Here is an 18,837-nt window from a genome sequence, read left to right as displayed (position 1 = left end):
CTGTGGTAATTATCACACTGTTCATACACTAGTAGTTGGTTACTGCACACATGCTTGTATTATTACATTGAAATACATTAATGATGGTTTCGCCCTTGTAGTGATACGGTATACATGCTGGTAGTAGGTTTGCTGCACACACGGTTTTGTGCCATTCATACTGTACACACGCTAGTGGTTGGTACTGTAGTAGTTACACAATACAGGTGATAGTAGTTGTCATAAGATATATATACTTGTAGTTGGTATACGGGACGTACGCTTGCATCATTTATACTGTACATAGGTCAGGGGTTGTTACCATAGTCATTGGCATAATAAACTTACGGCCGTACTATTTTACGCTTGTAAGTTTACAACGGTACTCACGCTCATATCATTAGGGCGACAGATTCGTTTGCTGTTATACTGTTCGTATGCTTGTGCAAGTTTACACTGTACATGTGTTTGCGCTTTTTACACAAACATGCACTCTTAGCTATAATTTCATTTGAGCTTTATACTATGCTCACAACTTCACACTGTCTTCAAGCTCACAGCTTGATACTATGCATACTACATACATTCCTAGTTTCACACACACGGTACAGAGGTTTGTAACTTTATACAGTATTTTCATAAACAATCTCACTGTACACTCGGTTTTCATACACTCAACGGAAAAGCTATACATCATGAGATGCTACACGTACAAGTACTGTAAATTGTCACAACGTTGTGACAATTTACAGTACTTGTACGTGTAGCATCTCATGATGTATAGCTTTTCCGTTAAGTAGCAATTACGGCACAGTATATACATTCTGAAAATGGTCATAGTGTAAATGCATAGCATTTCGCTCCAGTCATACTGCATAGGCTTGGAGCATTCATACGACATTCACTAGGTCCAGCATTAATGTGATAAATGATCATCGTTTCATGCATGTCGCTTATAGTTTCATTTGGTGCATGGCATTCTTGGCGAACATTGGGATACATATGATCACAGCTTCCAAGTTCTGCTCGTATCATCTGTCCGATTTGTTTGCTCATGCCACTCATAGGTACTTCATGCTTATCGACCTACAGGTCATGACTGTCACGGTGCATACACGATAGCTTTCTTATTGTTATCATTTGGTACATAACTACATTGCTTTAGTCCAGGTTTGCATAAGATTTAATGATTCATCATGAGCTGCACCAGCTTTTGGTTATTTCATATTATGCAGTTATGCAGTCACAAAAAGCTTGTACATGGTTCTTGGGGTCTTAGCTCACTCATCACTCATAAGTCCATGACTAGTCACTGTGCATGGACAAGTATACATCAACATCAGCACGATCATCTTGACAGTTTCATAACATCCATAAGTTTAACAGCATCATTACACGACTATAGTCTCCACCTCACACATGTGTCAGACATTTCGAATCAGGCACATGTACAGTGGTCCCTCAACATACGATGGTAATTCGTTCCAAATGACCCATCGTTTGTCGAATCCATCGTATGTTGAGGTATCCGTGCAATGTAAAGTATAGGAAGCTGTACTCACCTGTCCCCGCAACTCCGGACCAGGTCCTCACCGCTCCCGATGCTGTCCAAGGGGCTCCCGATGCTGTCCCGCTGCTCCGGTGTCTTCTTCGCGATCCTCCGGCTTCTTCCGCATCTTCTCCAGGGTCCGGGCCTCGCTTTCTGGAGCCGTTATTACGATGCTGCGCCGGCGCGGCGTGCGTAGTGACGTAATAACGACACCGGAAAGCGAGGCCCGGACCCTGGAGAAGATGCAGAAGACGCCGGAGGATCGGGAAGTGGACCCGGAGCAGCGGGAATAGGTAGGCGAACCTGCCCGGGATGCTTAAACTGCTATCCGACAGCAGCTTAAGCATTTTGCGCTGTCGGATAGCAGTTGATGCGATGGCCCCGACATATAAAAGCATCGTATGTCGATGCTGACATCGACACGCGATGGCCTCTGAGAGGCCATCGTATGTCGATTTGATCATATGTCGGGGCCATCGCAGCTCGGGGGGGTTACTGTATAGGGTGATATATACGTCGACTAGGTTCAGCAGAAGTTTCGGCATTCACCACTAATGCAGCAGAGTTGAACATTTTACCAGCAATACCAATCATTAGACATAATGGTAATGTCAGACATAATGGCAATAGGGCGGGTTTATCGTAATGGGACACCACTCATGAGGCTAGTGGAGTTAGGAATGGGGCATTGGGATTGATTTAGTTTCAGGTAAGGTAGTCGGATATTGTTGATCTTCAGGCAATAAGGCGGTTACCGCCAAGGTCGATCGGGTGTCGATGGTTGTGCCTATTTAGCTAACAGTTTCTATTTTGCCACTCATTAGCAGGAATATGATGGGATTCATTGGGCCGACAGGTCATAGTGTTTCACTCTTGCAATGAGGTTAGGCCGCATGCTACAAGCAGATATCGGTTTGGGTTTAGCCTGACCCTGTTCAAGTGCCGAACTCTGGTTTCGGTGTAGAGGAGGCATGACTGTCACAACTCTTCAGTTTCCAGGCATCGATCCCTGTGCCAGTCAGTTTGCTTCACCTATTTTCTGTCTCAATGTCGGGACTATATCTTGGATTTGTGCTAAGGTAGGGGCATTGGTCATGATTACAACATTTGATTCCCTACCAGATTGACTTTTGCCCTCTAAAAGTGCGGCCTCCGTTGCGGTCATTGGACACACTCCAGACCGATATGTTAAAAGTTTATAATGTGTACATTACAAGTAAATATATATCATGGTTATCACAAGCAGGAATGTGTAAGCCCTGATCACAAGTGTAAAGCCTAATTAGGCTGTATTTGTGATATGGGCGGTAACATCTCCAACCCCCCTACACATCAAGGTGGCACATAAGGGGTTGTGGGCGGGGGCAGGGATATATATATAGCCCCTGCCCCCTATCAGGTGGCGTTCGTGACATTTTGAGGACCCCTCCCAACCCTCCCTCTCTTTTTTCCATCTTTTCATTTCTTCATTTCATACATTACAGGGCATGCCCTCTAAAGGTGTGGCCTCTGTCGCGGTCATTGGGGACACTCCAGACCGATATGTTAAAGGTTATAATGTGTACATTACAAGTAAATATATATCATGGTTATCACGAGCACGAATGTGTAAGCCCTGATCACAAATAATAATTAAGCCGGAGAGCGGCTGACACTTACCGTGGTCCAGAGACTTACAGCGCAGCGCAGCATCCCTCTTTAGGCGGCGGCGGCAGGCAGCAGACATGAGTATAACGGCTAGGATACTTCACCGGCAATCTTTCCTCTGGAACACACTGCCGTTAACGGAGACCAGGACCCCGCACTGGAACCTCCTAAAAGCCAGGATCCCGCACTGGCTATAGTCCTGCCATGCCGCTGACAGACCGTGGCAGGACAGAGCCAGGACCCCGCACTGGCATATACTCACGGACATAGATGCAGCCAAGACCCTGCAGGGCTGTACAAAATCTTGAATAGATGGGCAGCGTGCGGGAGTTTGCGGGGTTGTTTTATAGGTATGGTACCTTGGTTAATTAAAATAATTATTTATGCTAATATCTAGATGGGCGGTCCTGGTGGGTGGTCTGGAGACCGCATTACCCTTCTGTGCTGCCGTAGGGGACGATGAGGAAATATATATATATATGTATATATATATATATAGATATGTGTATGTATATACATGTACATATACATGCTTGATAAAGACTGTGCAGACAGTCAAAACGTTGCTCGCCACATATGAGAAAATAAATCACCTTTGATTTTTCATCTAACTGGAGTGCTGTGGGACACTTTATTTTGGATATATATATATATAAATATGTATTTGTATGTATATATGAATGTACATATATGTATAAATAAATATGTATGCATATATATATATGTATGTGTGTATATATATGTATATGTGTGTATATATATTTGTATTTATGTATGTGTATAGATATATGTACATATATATTGTGACATTCCGTCTCGGGGATTAGCTCTGGGATCGTCCTGGTCACTTACCACGGGACACGTTTCCTCGCAATAACTCGCCAGACAACCGTTAAGCATACAAGTCTGGCACCTCACGAGCTTTATTTACACAGGTTACAGGTAAAACAAAATATAACTCAGGAACAAACCGAAGTCCTAGACCGTCTGGTCACTGACTACACATGTAAGCATGCCCTGACTACTAACTGGTGAGCTACCCTCAGCCAGCATAAAACATGTGCCCCTGCAACCTGTTTTACTCACAGTTCACACCACTTCTTGGACCACTCACAGCTCCTGCTGTGTGTTTCCTCAACAGGGTCCATGTGTCTCCCCCTACAGCGACATGCTGTTTTCCTGGGTGAGCCCAGACTAGACTATTCTGTTTCCTTTCCTTATATCTAGACTTCCCACATTTCTGCTGGCCTCATTAATTAGGCACCTGATGAGCATCTCTGCTAGCTCAGCTAGGAGAAAGGACTGGGAAAAACACCCTTTCATTACCCTCAAACCTGCCTTAGTGCCACAATATATATATATATGTGTGTGTGTGTGTGTGTGTGTGTATATATATATATATATATATATATATACACACACACACACACATGTATATACATATACCTATATATGCATACATATATAAATATATATATATATATGTACATATGTCTATACACATGGGATGCAGAGCGGGTGCATGCTGACTGAGGGGTCCTGATACATCAAGAAGAAAAATCACCGCCACATTCACAAGTAGATAATATGGCTTTATTACATCTCATACAGGCAACGTTTTGGCTGCGTAATTAAAGCCTTTCTCAACCCATCCCGGCTTCAGAAAGGTTGTTACTGTGCAGCCGAAACGTTGCCTGTATCTGATGTAATAAAGCTAGATTATCAACTTGACATCTACTTGTGAATGTGGCAGTGATTTTTCTTCTTGCTGTATATGTAAACATATATATATATATCTATATATATATAGATATATTTATATATAATATTAGAATATGTATGTATGTATATATATATATATATATATATATATATATATATATATATGCATTTCCATATAAGTTGGATGAATGCGTTCTTATGGGTAGAGCTGAGGAGAGCCAGGGCACCAGGGAGGAAATTGTTGTGGTCTTCCTCCCCACCCACAACCAGACAATCATGCAAATAAATTGGAACTGTTTGCACCAACTGGAGCACTCCTTTAATATGGTAAAAATGTATTAAAAAAAAGTTTTCATTAACTTTGTCCTACTTTTAATTTATTAAAATTTTTCATAACATAACAAATGAGTCTTGTCACATATTTTTGCAGGTATTATTGTGGGACAATTTATTATATCACTAGACAAGTGTTTGTTTGAGAGTCTGTCTTTTTTTCCATGGTTGTAGCGACCGTTAAGTGGGAGGGAGATCATTCTGCAATATTTAGACTTTTGAAACAGTTGGTGGCACACTGTATCATAAACAATGGTCTGTTGCATGGAATGAATAACAGGTGTATCTGAATGGGTTGGGTGGGTGATGTTGAAATAAAATTACTTCAAACTTATCAAAAAGGAATCCTGGGACGTATAGTTAGTACAAAGTCCGACACAATTTAGGCATTTCACAAAATGTAAATCATCAGCTATATATAGAATTGACAATACAGTCCTTGAGCATCAAGCCAAGCATGGATCCTGGTATGTACTAAAATTACCTTATGGTGCATAACCCCTTCAAAGGGTTACTTCAAGATAAACAACTATAGTACATATCCTAAGCATATGAGCTAAGTGTCCCATTGGTCAATACCCCAGGTACATATCTCTGGTTCACATGAACCAGACATTCACCTTCAATAGATTGCCATAGGCCTGCACTTGGGTATCTTTGGCTATTTCATACCGATGAATGGAGGTAACAAGTCTGTTATAGCTTTGTAAGGCTTGGTTCACATACGTCCGACATCTGTCAAATCTAGACATTAGACACATAAATATAGACACAACTGATGCCAAGTTGCCATCAGTTGTATTGCATCCGACATCTATTGTTTTTGCCCTTCGGACTGGGGAACAAAAACAAGCTGCGTTCCCCTGTTTGTTGCACTCCGGCATGTCCAACCATCCGGCATTAAAATTGAGATGTTGGATAATAGTGAAATGTCCCAAAATGAATGGGATCAGTTCTAGCATCATTTTCCCTCTGGTGCACCCGGAGCGAAACTGCGCACAATGCCTGATATATGTGATCCCAGCCTTAGACAGTCAACAGGCCCAATTCGAGAGGACTGATTACTTTTTCTATGGTGGACAGAGGCCTTTTATATAAAACATTATTTTCTATTTTACATTAGAGTACAATTACTATAGTCATGCATGTATAATGTTGGTGAATATGTTAAATCACGAGATTACTGCATAGATTATAAAATAATCTTTTAATGTAACTTTACTGATATAATTTTATGTAATATGAATAATAAAACTAAAATAAACATGAAAAATCTATTTTTATTAACCGAAAAAAAAAATATTTCAAACATTTACAACATTCACAACATTTACAACAACATTTTGAGAACCATAAACCTAGTGCTACACGGTCTTCGGAGTCATCTGTAAAAGTAAGGCAATCTAGATTGTAAATCTGGAATTATATTCCTCCAATAATTGGGATGTATCTGGCCGTGGTACTGGAGCTATGTTTGCTGGGAGAGTACCTCGCCGAGATTGCCAATCTGTGACATTTCTGTCCTTTACCACTTCAAATATTTTTAACAAGATGTCATAGGCAAAATCTTGGGAGGTGGATTCGTATATGGCTTTTACCACCCATGCCCGACGTGCCTTCTAGTATTCATAGCTATTCATCTTTTCCAGATGCTGTTGCTTTTTGGATAGTGGCTTGGATACGTCCTACATTCCGGTTATGGACGATAGCTGCTAATTGAGTGCGAGCTATCATTCAGTCTATGAAAAAATGAATTATTTTTGGTCTGTACTTCAGACAAAGACTGTGATATATTTCAAGCTCTCCTGTGTGGCAAAAGAATGAAAGTTGCCTTATGTCCTTCAACAGACTAGGATTCAGAGCCACTTTGCTTACTACATTATGAGCTGGAAGTTTAGGCATGAGCCACTTGGTGTCATTTATCTGACTTTCTGTCAAGGGTGGATGCTGACAGACAGAGTCATTTGAGTCATCATCCCAGGCATGTATATTTGAGACATGATGCAACAAAAATTTCCATCGCTCCTCCAACACATCCGGATTTTTCCCACATGTTCTGGCGCACGACCATAGATGGTTTTTTATTGGTTGAATCCACTTCATGAGAACATTGGTTTCTTTGGTTTTTGCTCCAGCTGCAATTTTATTTCCAATTGACTTTCCAAATGCCAAATGTCAAACTGATGTTCAATGAAAGGGTATTTTTCACGTAGAATTTTTCGAATAGAGACATGTCTGTCTGTAGCTATTGTTAAAATCTCAACATCTTGGGATAGTAATTCCTGAATTGTTTTTTCAAAGGCAATTTTTTCCATGGCTAGAGAAGATGTGGTAGGTAGAAGTTGCTCTACGTTAAACACACACATTTTTTTTGAAACCGCATCCATAATTGTATTAGTACAATAGGGGAGATTTATCAAAACCTGTCCAGAGGAAAAGTTGCCCAGTTGCCCATAGCAACCAATCAGCTTGCTTCTTTCATTTTTAACAAGGCCTCTGCAAAATGAAAGAAGTGATCTGATTGGTTGCTATGGGCAACTGGGCAACTTTTCCTCTGCACAGGTTTTGATAAATCTCCCCAATATTTTGCAGAAAACCCTGGGGAATCTGATCGACCATCTCCTGTCACAAATGCAGGTGTACGCCTGTGCCCCCGTGCGATGTCACGCTCCGCCCCTCAATGCAAGCCTACGGGAGGGCTATCACGCCCCCTCCCGTAGGCTTTCATTGCGGGGCGGAGCATGATGTCACACACCGGCGCAGGCGTGACGTCACACGCCGCCCGCCCTGTAGTCGCCTGTATTCAGACCCGGAGCGAACACGCTCCGGGGACTGATAATAAACGGGGTGCCGCTAGCATGATCACGGGCGTCCCCAGCAGCGGGACTCCCGCGATCAGGCATCTTATCCCCTATCATGCAAATCAGCTTTTTCAAGCATGACTCAAATTAGAAATTTTATATAGAATACTGGGTCATCATTTATTTCAAATAAGTACTCGAAGACAGGCAAGGGTTCCTCCTCTTCATCACTACTTAGTTCAGATGATCCTTCATTTTCGACTTCATCATCACTTTGGTGAAAGGATCTGTCCTCAGTGTCAATGTACGTGGTTATTGTGGTAGAATGATCAATGACCTCCTCCTCAGGCTCATCGGTGGTTATGAGATCTGGCTGTGCTTGAGAAACAATAGGAGAAAGTGGTTGTACATTCTCCTCAACCCCTGGTAAAACACTTTCTGAGGATTGAGGGAAGTATAAATCTTTGTCAAGGTGAGAAAGGGTTTCCTCATGGATTTTAACCGTGTGTTCCTTTAGGAATTGAGGACAGAGTGGAGGATAAGACAAGACTGTTTTTCTTTGAGTCGATTATGTAAAAAGAGGTCCTCTGTACATAGTACCTTTTTCCTGTTGTTGTACTGTAACAGTTGGATCTGGAACTCTTGGCTGAGTGATTGGTGAGATAGAAGTTGGAGAAGTGGTAGGTTCATTTATACGGATTTCAAAAATAAAATCTGATATATCAGTACTAATGTATTGTATCTGTATATCCTGATTTGTACTATGTCCAGCTGTAGTTTCCAGTGCCTCTGTAAGATCTTGAAGTTTTTGGGTAGACACTGTCTTTTCCAGTCTCGTCGGCTCACGGCTTGATTTAGATTTCCTTTTTTGATATACAAAAGGCATAGTGTTAGTTGCAAAGTCTCGCTTTTGAGGAGTACTGTTCAATTTCCATCTGTTTGGAGATGCTGAAGCTTCAGTATTTTCAATTGATGGTAGGAAACATGAAGTGGTCTCTGATGTTGTGGGAATAGACAAAGTTTCACTTTGAGTTTCGGAGATGACTTCAGGTCTGGACACAGAAATACAGTACATGTTGAAGTTAAAGATGATGTTGTCGATAAATTAAACATTTTTTTCTTCTTTTTAGCAGGTGGGAGCACAGATGTGTCTTTAGACGTAGATTACCCTAAACTTGAGCTTAGCTGCAGAACTGAAGTTATCGGTGCAGTGGTAGTTGTAGTTGAATATGTGACTGTACTGGAAGTGGTGCTGGAAACACTGTATGTCACAACCGTAGTTGTTGGCGTGCAAACTGGGGTAGTAAGCACAATTGCAGTAGTCATCCTAACAACAGGTTGAGAAGACATAGATGGTACAGCCGCCTGTTTTCCTCTAGGTGTTGTAGGCTTCTTTGGAAATATTGTTGGAATTGCATCTTTCCTCAGTGTTTGACGATACTCCTCGTGATTGTAACAGGAATGATGAAAGTGAAGGGAACATAGACAAAAACTATAGTTTATTTTCCCAATAAGAACCTGTTGAACCTTTTCTTCAAGGTTGTCTTCAAACTGTCCCGTCTGCTGGAGCCATATACATATCCTTGCTGGATCTTTAGGAAAGCCATGTAGGATAACAGACTGATCTCGTTTACGCCATGATGAAGTACACCCCTTCACAATGCACGATGGCATGCTACATTTTTTAAATAATATGGATTATTATAATGTAAAATAGATGAGTCAAAGCCTTTTAAATTAGAATACACATTTTGTACACACATTTTCTCGTAAATGTAGCCAAAGTAACATTTCATAGAATATTGTGTGTGTGTATATATATATATATATATATATGTGTGTGTGTGTGTGTGTGTGTGTGTATATATATATATATATATATATATATATATATGTATAGATATGTGTGTGTATATATATATATATATATATATATATATATGCAGATGAAGTCAGGCTGCTCACCACTCTCGCGTTTGCTGCACTATCTCGTGCTACGAACACCGATACCGCTCCCGGCTTAGTAGAAATCACACAGGAAAAAACGTCCGGCACTCGGGAAGATGCAGGTAAAACTTATCAATGGCTTTATTCACACGCTTAAGGCAGGACACAATCTGACGCGTTTCGCACACTCAGGTGCTTAGTCGTAGATAGACATACACTCAATAATGCGGGTTAAAATACACATGAGTTTGGTCACATGACCACATGAATCTTAATTAATAACAGTTGGTTACAAAACATGGCATTGGGAATCATGATCACATTTGGTCGTTCGGAGAGAGTTCACACAAGGGTGCAGACAATGCGGCTTTAAATTTCAAATTTTGATTAACATTTAAATTTCAATCTCGAATGGTCTAAAAACTAGTTTATCAAATACTATGGATATTCATATTAATTTAGAAGTACATATTTACCGAAATAAATAGTTTGAACTATACCTGCACATCAAGAACCGAAATATTTATATATAGATCAATAACCGCATAATGTGCATCTCACCGTGTGAACATCCCCCTATAATTTGCGACAATCCAAAATTTATTATATATACACAAGAAACGAAGAGTACATATTGGACCGGGAACTAAACATACGTGATTAGTAATAAATTGTATACATCAACTATATTCTCTTATTCAATTTATGCACACATTAACATTAAATCCAATCTTTTATTTAACTCTTGCGGGTATCTTGTTCCCAAAAGGAACATCCAATGTGCCTCTCTATTGTATAGTTTCTTTCTAAGATCGCCTCCCCTAGGTCCTAAGGTGACTTTTTCTACCCCCAATACTCGTAAATGGGTGGTGTCCCCTGAATGGGACTCCCTAAAGTGACGTGACAGCATAGACATGCTTGTTAAGCTACTTTTAGCATCCGTAATATGTTTCCTAAACCTCACTTTTAATGAATTACCCGAGCATCCTACATACTGCAAATTGCAAACAATACATGTTGCTACGTATATAATGGATTTAGTGTTACAATTGATATACTGGTGTATATTGTATGTCCTATTTGTTGTACAAGACGTTACGGTATTTGAATTTACCATGTGTGTACATGTGATGCATCTGGTATGACCGCATTTGCGATTACCTATATTCCTCAACCAGTCCCGGTCCTTTACACTTTCCTTTTGACTAGTAAATAGACTAGGTGAGACTCTGGTTCCAATAGTGGGGCCTCTCCTGGACACAATAGAAATACCCTCTGATAATATGTCTCTTAATATTGGATCTGTTTCTAATACCGGAATGTATCTGTTTATTATTTTCTTAATCTGTCCAAATTGAGTACTGTATGATGTCACGAAAAATGGTGGTCTATCCTTATTCGGATTTATGTTTTCATTTTTGATTGTGTTTTTGGCTAATCCTTCTCTCTTCTGTTTCCTTAATGTGTTTCTTAGTACATTGACTTTCTCTTTTTATATCTTCTTCTGATCTTTCCTAATTTATTGTTGACTTCCTATTCCTCCCCTAAATGTGTTCCATAATTCCCATTTTTTATAAAAGGGTATACTCTGATTGTTTCCAATCGCTATAATTTCCTCTAATTTATAACAGTGTTGTATCGTATTTATTATTTCATTCACTTCAGGAATCTGTGCTTGCCTCCAGTATCTGCAGAGAACTAGCTTTGCGACCACTAAAATCTTGCATACCAAAAATCGCATTTTTACCGGATATATTTGCATTTGTAATAGTAACAATGCTTTTTGTGGTGTCAATTTACTTTGGATGCGGGTGATGTTTACTAGTAATTGTTCTACTTTATGCCAGAAGACTTGTGTCATCGGGCATAGCCATAAAATATGTATAAAGGATTCCGTCCCCCCACAGTTTCGCCAACATTTTTCAGAATTCACCGAGGATATCTCATGGAGCCTATCAGGGGAGTAATACCATCTTAGGTTAGTTTTAACTATAGCCTCTATGTCAGGGTCCGGACTAGCAGCTGGTGAAGACACTGGAGGTGGATCCTCTGTGCCAGAGAGGCGATGACGCGGGCCGTACTGGGGAATCGGTTCTAAGCAGTTACTGGTGTTCACCAGAGCCCGCCGCAAAGCAGGATGGACTTGCTGCGGCAGTAACTACCTGGTCGTGTTCCCCAGTAGCGACTCGACCTCTCAGGCAGCTGAGACTGGTGCGGTACACAAGGACTAGACAGAGGCGAGGTCAGACGTAGCAGAAGGTCAGGACAGGCAGCGAGGTTCGTAGTCAGGGGCAACAGCAGAAGGTCTGGGTACACAGGCTTGGAACACACTATAACGCTTTCTCAGGGCACAAGGCAACAAGATCCGGCAAGGAGAGTGGTGCACTGGCCCTTTAAATTTTGGCAAGCCGGCGCGCGCACGCGCCGGGAGGAAGCAGACGGGGGCGAGAGTTGAGTGACATGTGGTGCGATCCGAGGGCGGGCACGAGCCGTGCCTCGGATCGCGTCCCCTCTGGGGACCAGGGAGCAGCGCTCGCGGTCAGCAATGCCGACCGGAGCGCTGCAGACAGAAGCACACCCTGAGTGCTCCGGGGAGGCAGCAGGACCTGGAGCGCTCGGCGTGACAGTACCCCCCCCCCTTGGGTCTCCCCCTCTTCTTGGAACCGAGGAATCTGTAGATGAGTTCCTTGTCTAGAATATTGTCCTCTGGCTCCCAAGACCTCTCTTCGGGGCCACAATTCTCCCAATCAACAAGAATTTTTTTTTTTACCTCTGACAACCTTTGAAGTGAGGATTTCTTTAACCGAGAAGACGTCAGAGGACCCCGAGACAGGAGCAGGAACGGTGACCTTGGGGGGAAAGCGGTTAAGAATGAGAGGCTTGAGAAGGGAAACATGAAAGGAGTTAGGAATACGAAGAGAAGGAGGAAGATGGAGCAGGGTTGATTTGACTTTTGACCCTAAATGGCCCGAGGTAACGTGGACCCAGCTTGGAGCTAGGGACACGAAACCGAATATATTTGGCAGAGAGCAACACTTTGTAACCAGGGGCAAAGACAAGAGGAATTCTTCTCTTCTTGTCCGCATGACGAAAATGTATCTGGAAATTGAAGCGGGCGAAGAACAATGACCACCTGGCCTGGCGAGGATTTAAGCGCTGGGCGGACTGTAGGTATGACAGATTTTTGTGGTCAGTGTAGATGGTGATCGGGTGGAGGGATCCTTCCAGGAGATGCCTCCACTCCTCAAGTGCCAATTTAATGGCCAGCAATTCTCGGTCACCAATAGCGTCGTTTTTTTCAGGAGGAGAAAATGTTTTAGAGAAAAAAACGCAAGTGACGTTTTTTTTCTTTAGCGTTTTTTTTAAGAAGAACCGCCCCGGCTCCTACTGAAGAGGCGTCTACCTCATGGAAGAATGGTTTCAGAGGATCAGGCCTAGTCAAGACTGGTGCGGAGGCGAAGGCGGCCTTAAGGTGAGTAAAAGCTTCTTCCGCTTGGGGAGGCCAGGATCTCGGATTCGCATCTTTCTTGGTCAGAGCCACAATGGGAGCCACGATAGTGGAGAAGTGGGGGATAAACTGACGTTAGTAATTAGCGAATCCGAGGAAGCGCTGGATAGAGCGAAGTCCGGAGGGACGTGGCCAATCCAAGACCGCGGAGAGCTTGTCGGGGTCCATTTGAAAACCTTGTCCTGAGACCAGATATCCCAGGAAAGGAAGACAGGTACGTTCAAAGAGGCATTTTTCAATCTTGGCGTAGAGATGGTTAACACGGAGGCGCTGGGGCACTTGACAAACATGGAGGCGGTGTTCCTCTAGGTTGGAGAAGATTAGAATGTCTTCGAGATAGACAGCCACGCAAGTATATAACAAGTCCCGGAAGATTTCATTGACAAAGTCTTGGAAGACTGCAGGGGCGTTGCAAAGACCGAATGGCATGACCAGGTATTCGAAGTGACCATCTCGGGTGTTAAAAGCGGTTTTCCACTCATCTCCTTCACGAATTCTGATGAGATTACACGCGCACCTGAGGTCAAGCTTAGTAAAAATCTTTGCTCCGCGGAGCCGGTCAAAGAGTTCCAAGATGAGAGGCAGAGGGTAGCGGTTCTTTATAGTGATCTTATTGAGGCCGCGGTAGTCAATACAAGGGCATAGAGACCCATCCTTCTTGGCAACAAAGAAGAATCCTGCTCCAGCAGGAGAAGAAGACTTCCTGATGAAACCTTTTTTGAGATTCTCCTGAATATACTCCATCATGGCCTCAGTTTCTGGAGCGGAGAGAGGGTAAATCCTGCCACGGGGCGGTGAGGTCCCAGGGAGCAAGTCAATAGGGCAGTCGTAGGGCCTATGTGGTGGTAAGACCTCTGCCTGTTTCTTTCAAAAGACGTCAGAAAAGTCTTGATAGGCCTTTGGAAGGCCGAGCAATGGAGAAGCAATGGAGACTTGGATGGTGGGTAGCGACTTAAGGCAGCGTGTGTCCCCAGTGGTCCAGTCGAGGGTAGGAGAATGCCGCTGGAGCCAGGGTAAGCCAAGAAGGATGTCAGAGGTGCAGTTAGGCAGGACAAAGAACTCAATCATTTCTTGATGGAGAACCCCCACGGTCATGCGTACTGGGGCCGTGCGGTAACGCAAGGTGGAATTCAGTTGTTCTCCGTTAACTGAGGAAATGAAGAAGGGCTTGAAGAGACGGATAACAGGGATGTTAAACCGGTTGATGAAGGAGGCTTTAATTAAGTTTCCTGCTGAACCAGAGTCCAAGAATGCCTCCGCAGAGGAGGAGGCTTTATCAGCTGGAGAAATCCGCACTGGAATAGTCAGGCGTGGAGAGGAGGAATTTACACCCAGTGACGCCTCTCCCATGTTCACTAGGTGCGAGCGTTTCCCTGACGCTGAGGATTAGAGATGAGCGAACTTTTCAAAAATTCGATTCGGCCTATTCGCCGAATTCTCCCGAAAAGTTTGTTTTGATCCGAATTTATTTGCGGCGAATCAAAGATAAAAAAGGCTATTTCTAGCCTCCATACAGCCTCTATAGGGGTATAGAGCACTTTGCTGTGTCGTAAAACGCATATGGAGTGTGCTGGGGTAGTGAAATAATACTGTTATTCAGAATAGCATGCAGATTACCGGCATCGCTCTTAGAATCACTGCCGCATAGCAGCACAATGACAGAGCCTGGTGGTGGCATCAGTGTCAGGAGACCATATAGTGACTGAATGACATAGCATGGACATGTTGGCTGCAAGAGGAGACCATTTAGTGGCTGAATGGCACAGCGTGGAGTTGGCTGATGCACTAGTACACTACACACCAGGGCTTCACAATCCCCCCCAAAAAAACAACACAATATATGAAATTTTTGTCAAACATTTCTCATTGGTAGCACCCGCTATCCAAAAATTTTGAAATTTCCAGAACCAGGCCCCACCCCTGCGGCATCAGTAACTCATATATTGCCTGCATGACACAGCCTGGAGTTGGCTGATGCAAGAGTACACACCAGGGCTTCACAATCCCCCCCCAAAAACCAACACAATATATGACATTTTTGACAAAGATTTCTCATTGGTAGCACCCGCTATCCAAAAATTTGAAATTTCAAGACCCAAGCCCCACCTCTGCGGCATCAGGAACCCATATATTGCCTGCAGGACACAGCCTGGAGTTGGCTGATGCACCAGTACACACCAGGGCTTCACAATCCCCTCCAAAAAACAACAACATTTTAGACATTTTTTAAAGAAATACCTTTGTGTAAGAACAAGCACATATCCAACAGTTCACAAGACTCTATAATGCAGCACCCAAAGACATTCTTCTCAAAAATAATAAACCACACAATGTTTGAATTTTTTTTTACAAAAACGAATTCAATATGTGGGTAAGCGCATCTGTCTCCAAAAGATCAGATCACCAAAGGACTTTTTTCGCCCAAAATGATGAAGCAGAGTTAATCCCTGTCCGTATTTTTATTTTATTTTTTCATTAAAAAATCACACACAACATTCTGGAAAATTCTATTTTATTACTGATAAAATTATCAGTAAATAAATTTAAAAAAAACACTACCCAAGAGTGTTTAATTAACCCATACATTGCACCAGGAGCAGTCAAGAGTAGGCCTCAGCAGTACCCAAGAGGCTTTAATAACCCCCTACCTTTGCACGATCAATTGCGAGATCAAGCAATACCAGGTGTGTTATGCCCTCTGATTTCCGGGGCTGCAGGCGCGCTCCACTGAACGGATTAGCGTGTCTCTACCTTCATCGACCGGTGCTGGTAACCTGCTAACTCCCGGAAAGGTCAGCTGCCGCGAAGCAGGTGGTCTCCCCCGGGCACGTTTGGCTCCAGAATTTCCACTACTGCCACACCACGCTGACTGCCAACCATGCTACCGCCTTGCTGACTCAAGAGCAACCTGCAACTATCTTCTCCCGATGATGAACCCCCTTCTTCTGAGATCGAGCAATAACAGGTGTGCTATGCCCTCAGATGTCCGGGGCCGCAGGCGCGCTCCACTGAACGGATTAGGGTGTGTCCATCTTTTTTTGTAGCACCCGCAATCCAAAAATGTTAAATTCCCAGACCCAGGCCCCACCTCTGCGGCATCAGGAACCCATTTATTGTCTGAAGGACAAAGCCTGGAGTTGGCTGATGCACCAGTACACACAGGGCTTCACAATCCGCCCCAAAATCAACAAAATTGTATACATTTTTCTTTTTTTAATTTACAACTTTGTGTAAGCACAAGCGCATATCCAACATTTCAGAAGACTCTATAAGGACCACCCAGAGACTTTCTTCTCAAAAATAATGAACCGCATAATTGTTGATTTATTTATTTTTTAATTGAAATTCCTAGACCCAGGCCCCACCTCAGCTGCATCAGTAACCCATAGATTGCCTGAAAGACACAGCCTGGAGTTGGCTGATGCACGAGTACACACCGGGCTTCACAATCCACCCCAAAAAAACGCCAATTTCTTTGAAATTGTCTGACAAAATACCTTTTTGTTAAAACAAGCGCATATACAGCAGTTCAGAAAACTCTATAATGCAGGACGGTGGACCACCCAAAGACATTCTTCTATAATATAATAAACCACACAATATGTTCAATTTTTTTTTAAATAATTGAAATTCCAAGACCAAGGCCCCACCTCTGCTGCATCAGTAACCCATATATTGCCTAACGGACACAGACTGGAGTTGACTTGTGCACGAGTACACACTACACACCCGTCACCCGAGCTTCACAACTGTTACGCCGAGCGCTCCGGGTCCCCGCTCCTCCCCGGAGCGCTCGCTACACTCTCGCTCCCGCAGCGCCCCGGTCAGATCCACTGACCGGGTGCGCTGCGATACCGCCTCCAGCCGGGATGCGATTCGCGATGCGGGTGGCGCCCGCTCGCGATGCGCACCCCGGCTCCCGTACCTGACTCGCTCTCCGTCGGTCCTGTCCCGGCGCGCGCGGCCCCGCTCCCTAGGGCGCGCGCGCGCCGGGTCTCTGCGATTTAAAGGGCCACTGCGCCGCTGATTGGCGCAGTGGTTCTAATCTGTGTGTTCACCTGTGCACTCCCTATGTATACCTCACTTCCCCTGCACTCCCTCGCCGGATCTTGTTGCCATTGTGCCAGTGAAAGCGTTCCCTTGTGTGTTCCTAGCCTGTGTTCCAGACCTCCTGCCGTTGCCCCTGACTACGATCCTTGCTGCCTGCCCCGACCTTCTGCTACGTCCGACCTTGCTTCTGTCTACTCCCTTGTACCGCGCCTATCTTCAGCAGTCAGAGAGGTTGAGCCGTTGCTAGTGGATACGACCTGGTCACTACCGCCGCAGCAAGACCATCCCGCTTTGCGGCGGGCTCTGGTGAACACCAGTAGTGACTTAGAACCGGTCCACTAGCACGGTCCACGCCAATCCCTCTCTGGCACAGAGGATCCACCTCCTGCCAGCCGGCATCGTGACAGTAGATCCGGCCATGGATCCCGCTGAAGTTCCTCTGCCAGTTGTCGCCGACCTCACCACGGTGGTCGCCCAGCAGTCACAACAGATAGCGCAACAAGGCCACCAGCTGTCTCAACTGACCGTGATGCTACAGCAGCTACTACCACAGCTTCAGCAATCATCTCCTCCGCCAGCTCCTGCACCTCCTCCGCAGCGAGTGGCCGCCTCAGGCCTACGACTATCCTTGCCGGATAAATTTGATGGGGACTCTAAGTTTTGCCGTGGCTTTCTTTCACAATGTTCCCTGCACTTGGAGATGATGTCGGACCAGTTTCCTACTGAAAGGTCTAAGGTGGCTTTCGTAGTCAGCCTTCTGTCTGGAAAAGCTCTGTCATGGGCCACACCGCTCTGGGACCGCAATGACCCCGTCACTGCCTCTGTACACTCCTTCTTCTCGGAAATTCGAAGTGTCTTTGAGGAACCTGCCCGAGCCTCTTCTGCTGAGACTGCCCTGCTGAACCTGGTCCAGGGTAATTCTTCCGTTGGCGAGTACGCCGTGCAATTCCGTACTCTTGCTTCAGAACTTTCCTGGAATAATGAGGCCCTCTGCGCGACCTTTAAAAAAGGCCTATCCAGCAACATTAAAGATGTTCTGGCCGCACGAGAAATTCCTGCTAACCTACATGAACTCATTCATCTAGCCACTCGCATTGACATGCGTTTTTCCGAAAGGCGTCAGGAGCTCCGCCAGGATATGGACTTTGTTCGCACAAGGCGTTTTTTCTCCCCGGCTCCTCTCTCCTCTGGTCCTCTGCAATCCGTTCCTGTGCCTCCCGCCGTGGAGGCTATGCAAGTTGACCGGTCTCGCCTGACACCTCAAGAGAGGACACGACGCCGCATGGAGAATCTCTGCCTGT

At 44.2% G+C, this 18,837-nt stretch overlaps 1 long non-coding RNA gene across 1 annotated transcript; it reads right to left on the bottom strand.

The window, feature by feature from the left end:
- Positions 1-1,993: 1,993 nt before the first annotated feature.
- On the bottom strand, positions 1,994-4,704 carry LOC130342157 (uncharacterized). Its single transcript, XR_008881860.1, has 2 exons — positions 2,128-4,704; positions 1,994-2,079 (listed from the first exon to the last, which is right to left on the bottom strand). It is a non-coding gene; the product is annotated as an uncharacterized LOC130342157 (long non-coding RNA).
- Positions 4,705-18,837: the final 14,133 nt, after the last annotated feature.

Source organism: Hyla sarda, unplaced genomic scaffold, assembly GCF_029499605.1.
Source record: "Hyla sarda isolate aHylSar1 unplaced genomic scaffold, aHylSar1.hap1 scaffold_641, whole genome shotgun sequence".
In the NCBI taxonomy this organism is placed as follows: Eukaryota; Metazoa; Chordata; class Amphibia; order Anura; family Hylidae; genus Hyla; species Hyla sarda.
This window is presented reverse-complemented; position numbering and strand designations above follow the sequence as displayed.